Source organism: Kryptolebias marmoratus, linkage group LG10, assembly GCF_001649575.2.
Source record: "Kryptolebias marmoratus isolate JLee-2015 linkage group LG10, ASM164957v2, whole genome shotgun sequence".
NCBI lineage: Eukaryota > Metazoa > Chordata > Actinopteri > Cyprinodontiformes > Rivulidae > Kryptolebias > Kryptolebias marmoratus.
This window is the reverse complement of record NC_051439.1, coordinates 7,978,571-7,983,264: the sequence shown is the minus strand read 5'-3', so window position 1 is coordinate 7,983,264 and position 4,694 is coordinate 7,978,571. Positions and strand designations below refer to the sequence as shown.

The window sequence follows — 4,694 nt, the reverse complement described above, 5'->3', positions numbered from 1 at the left end:
TTTTTTTTTTTTTTTTTTTTTGCAAACCAACAACAGGAGAAGCACTGAACACCTCAGCTTCGAGCGAGTTTCTGTAAGTTTATCATGACTCTTAAAAATTCTTCAAATTAGTTGATAAGTGTCGATTTGTTTTTCTTGGACTCTTATTTATGTACAACTGTATATACATTGTTATGACTTATTAGCTTTATTTCAGCAATTTTCTAGCCATAAATGTTCATTACGAGTTGACTGAGATAACAGCAGGTTAAATACTTTAGTACACTTTTAATTGCGAATTAAAGTTAAAGTTGTATTAAAAAACCGCAGCAATAAAGAATATTAAACGGAACCCTCTAAGGGAGATGTAGGGAAATATATTATTGTGTTTCCTCTCAATGTTTTGAAGAGCTATCCTGTATTTATTTCCTTTAAAGACGGATTTTTGCGCTTTTTTGTTCACACCCAGTAGTGAAGCAGGGTTTGGCAGGAGACCTGTTTTACACACAAACAGGTTTGTGAGAATCTTTTCACATTCTTCAAATTGTTTAAAATCTTTTTTTTATTTTATTTTTTGTTCTGCACCAAATGCCCCATGTGGCAGAATGACTTGCACATTTCAGATGTGTTCCTGCACCAATGACGTGAGTTACTTCAACGGTTTGTCACCAAGTTCTCAGGAAACTGGAGATTTTAAACAAATAAAACAGGCAGGATCGTGTGCCCCGGGGTGTCAAAGTGTGGAAGACGCCCTGAACAATTTGACACCTTTTATGGCTGTGAAGGTGGAGGAACACCCCACCCCCTTTGAAATCAAGTCCATCAGGGCGTAATGTGAGAGCGATGCTGGTTGTCATGGTTCTGTTCAGTGCTACTTTTTTAATCACCATTTAAAAGAACAAACACAATTTTGCAACCCTGAATAGCTTCGGTGAGGCTTTTCTACACTTGGAGCTTAGGAAACACAACACAATAGTTTCATTGTGTCACAATAGTTTACAGTCGTCCTATTGTGAGTAGAGTGAGAGTAATTTGCATGTGAATCTAGCTTACCTAAGACCTCTGCTTCAAAAGCTTTAACTCCACACTCCCTGACTTGAGAAAGCGTCTCTGATGAGAAGCAAAACATCTTCAGCTACAGAGTAGAAGTCCAGTTGTTTTTCTGTTTTAAGATGTAACTGACAGCAATGCAGGTTGCCATGGTGATGTTATGTGCTTCTTTTTATCACCATTTAAAACAACCCTGGTCCTCGAGGTCCTACTTGTTTCCCTGCTCCAACACACCTGACTCAGTGGTTAAATTCCCTCTTCATATTCTGGAGAAGCCTGTTAATCAGCCACTGATTCAAATCAGACGTGTTGGAGCAGAGAAACAAGTAAAACATACAGGATAGTGGCCCTCGAGGACCAGGGTTGGACACCACTGATTCAAAAGAACAAACACAATTTTGCAACCCTGAATAGCTGCTGTGAGGCCTTTCTGCATTTGGAGCTTTAGAAGTCAACAGAGCGGAGGTACAGGAAGTTAGAGTGAGTGCAAGAGTTTGTAGTTTTCTGTGAAAATTCTGCTGTTGTTGTCACCAATCTTGGAAAGGCAAAGCCGGAGAGTAATGATTTTGCCTGCCTCTGTGTTTGTGTTTGCTTGTAAATGATCTCTTACAACAGTGGATGAAATTTGATGGAACTTTTAAGAGATAACCATTGGCTGTGCCTCCACACCTACTTAATTTTTGGAGTCATCATGATTCAGCATGGCTGCCACTGGCCTTAGAAAACACAAACGTTGCGATAATTCAGTCGGCTTTACAGATATTTTGCTACGATTTGATGTGGTAGTAGCTGAGAGTCAGTCACAACATATTCTCATCACATAGAATCTTGTTTTTCTGGTTTGACCAAAACTGCAACCTTAAGGAGTACTAGGTTTTTTTTATTTAATTGGAGCTTGTGAACAACGGGGAACTTTCTGTTATGTTTAACGTATTCTGAGCTTTCTGTGTCAAAGCTCATTTTAAACTCTTTCTTTATGGTGGCTGTCCTTCTACTCTGCTGTCGAGATAATTAAACAGTGTTTAGTATCAAAGCTCTGTGGAGGCCAATCAGAATGTTTCCATTGTTGAAAACACTGTTACCTGCATAGTCAACAAAGTATTTTGCGATTATAATCTGTATTTATGGTGGATCAGGCTCCCCACCATGTTGTAGATGGTTGAACTGAACCCCTCTCCTGACCTCTTTCAAACATGCTCGCAACAGTTGTGAAATTTGCCTTTTTTTTTACTTATTAATCTGCCTGGAAACTCTTCTTAGCTGCCACATTTTTGTTTTTTTTTTTCTCAAAAGAAGCATGTTGTTCTTCTTTTCCAAAGGTCAGCACAATCCGAAGTGTTTTGAAGTCCTGTGGTTTGTCTTAACTGCAGTACAACAAATCTTTCTTTTTTTTTAACTTTTTTATATACACAATACATACATTTGAATCCACTCCTTTATTACATGAGTGGTGATCCTATTTTGATGTCACACATCTGACATGTCATTAAAGTTTAAAGTTAAAGTGTCTCGGATGACAGAAACACGAGTTTAAACTCATTTGACTGGTGGATCGTTTTTCCAGTTTGACTTCATTCAGTCAAAGGGAACTGCAACTGCAACTGCAGGTTCAAATATTAAAACAACAACCTGAGCATGTATAAACAGGCTGAAATGTTCCTGTCTAAAAAATCTCTTGCTTTAGATAAAATGTTTTTTTACAGGATGGCACCTTCTGGTAATGTGCTACTGATGCATTCAGGGAGAAATGGGGAAATTAGAATTTACAACATCCAGCTAGCATTTCCTTTAAAACAACTTATTAAAAAAATATAAAAAGAAGACTCAAAGTAGGTGTTTGTCTGTTAGCAAATAATCTAATGAACCACTGGATAGATTGGAATGAAACACTCAAAGTAATCATTGAACACACTTCAACACTGATTAAGTTTTAAAGTTGGCTCAATTCATGATGGCCGCTGATGGTGTTTGAGTGTGTGTGCGCGCGTGTTTGTGAGGAAAAACGTCGATTTTTGCAGACTGGAGATTTTTAACAAGTCACGGTAAATCAGTGCTGCTTCAGTCCACTTTTGCCCTGTGTATACTAAAAACTACTAACAATAAGCCAACAACAATTTCTGATTGTTTTTCCTCTTGAGTCAGGCTCGTTTTGCTCTTGTCATTGTTGTCGGATCAGTCATACAATAGTTCACCTTATGAATCACTGATGGTTTTCACACACCTTGTTTCCTCTTCTCTTCTTTCTTTTCCCATGAAGATTTATCCTTGGGTCGCACACATGTATTATTGTATTATGTATTAGTTCTCGCTAACTTTTGTCTGTGTCCCACTGACTTATTAAAATGCCTGGAAAAGTGGCCATGTGCTAAGTGTCTTTAAACCTCAGTTTTCGACAGCCCACAGGTCGAGTTCCCTGAGTCAGGTTGCCATGCAGAAATTCTTTTATAGGTCTGTCATCATCCAATCTGTAAACATGGCCCAACCATTACAGTCGGCTTCCAATCAGTTTTAGTTCAGTATCTTCAACACCTACACCTACATCTGAATTGTCAAAAATAATAGCTGTATCCAAACCCTCAGCATGTCTCCTAGATCCCATCCCAACCAAGCTGTTCAAAGAGGTGTTTCCCCAAATTAATATTCCCATTTTGGTTCTGCTTAATTTGTCTCTAATTGTGTGAACATCTGGACAGAAATAATCTGTTTGAGGAGTTTCAGTCAGAGTTTAGAGCTGTTATATATATCCATTAACCCGACAAATCTAATCAGTTACTTGGATTACAAGCATGTCTTAAAGACATAAAAACCTGGATGACTCTTAATTTTCTGCTTTTAAACTCAGACAAAACAGAGTTTGTGGTTTTTCGACCTGAGCATCTTAGGAACAAACTTTGCAGCGTTTCATTTTCTCTGGGTGGCATTAATTTGTCCTCCAGCTCTAATGTAAAGAACTTTGGTGTTATTTCTGATCAGAGTATGTCATTTTACCTCCACATTAAAAATGTTACCTGGACCACTTACTTCCATCTTTGCAATATCACTAAAAATAGAAACATCTTATCATGATGCAGAAAAACTGGTCTATGCATTTAACACGTCTGGGCTGGACTATTGTAATTCTTATCCGGGTATAGGTTATGGTTAGGGTAAGTGTCAGAGTTAGGCTACAGAAATCTACACCCTTTTTTTAGATGCAGTGACATTTTTCTTTTGCTTCTCTTTTAGATTTAATTTAAGATTTGATGCATAGTACATAGTTGTTAATCAAACTTTAATTGAAGTGTATTTTGCTAATTAGTGGAAATATAATTTTGTTATGACAGAAATGTCCTCTGTATATGCCAATCATGATTTGGTTTTTGGTAGAGACCCGGGGACGCAGACTGGACTCCGGAAGCTCAAGGAAACTCAGAAAATTTAATGACAAAAATAACAAGCTGGCGAGACAACAAAACTTACAAAACACAAGGGAAACCCATACAAGGCATGAAGCACATCAATGAGGAACATGAGAATATACAGGTGCTGGTCATAAAATTAGAATATCATGAAAAAGTAGATTGATTTCAGTAATTCCATTTAAAAAGTGAAACTTGTATATTATATTCATACATTACATACAAACTCATATATTTCAAATGTTTATTTCGTTTAATTTTGATGAT

General features: G+C 37.3%; 1 protein-coding gene across 3 annotated transcripts in view; it reads left to right on the top strand.

The window, feature by feature from the left end:
- LOC108233490 overlaps positions 1–4,694 on the top strand; it is an 11,735-nt gene continuing 7,041 nt past the window's right edge. Inside the window, exon 1 of one of the 3 annotated variants that reach the window (XM_017412017.1) lies at positions 1–73. The gene's annotated coding sequence lies outside the window, so the exon portion shown is untranslated. Of the gene's footprint in view, positions 74–1,378; positions 1,510–4,694 lie in introns of those variants that run through there. The other 2 variants (XM_017412025.3, XM_025004704.2) reach the window with 2 other exon arrangements.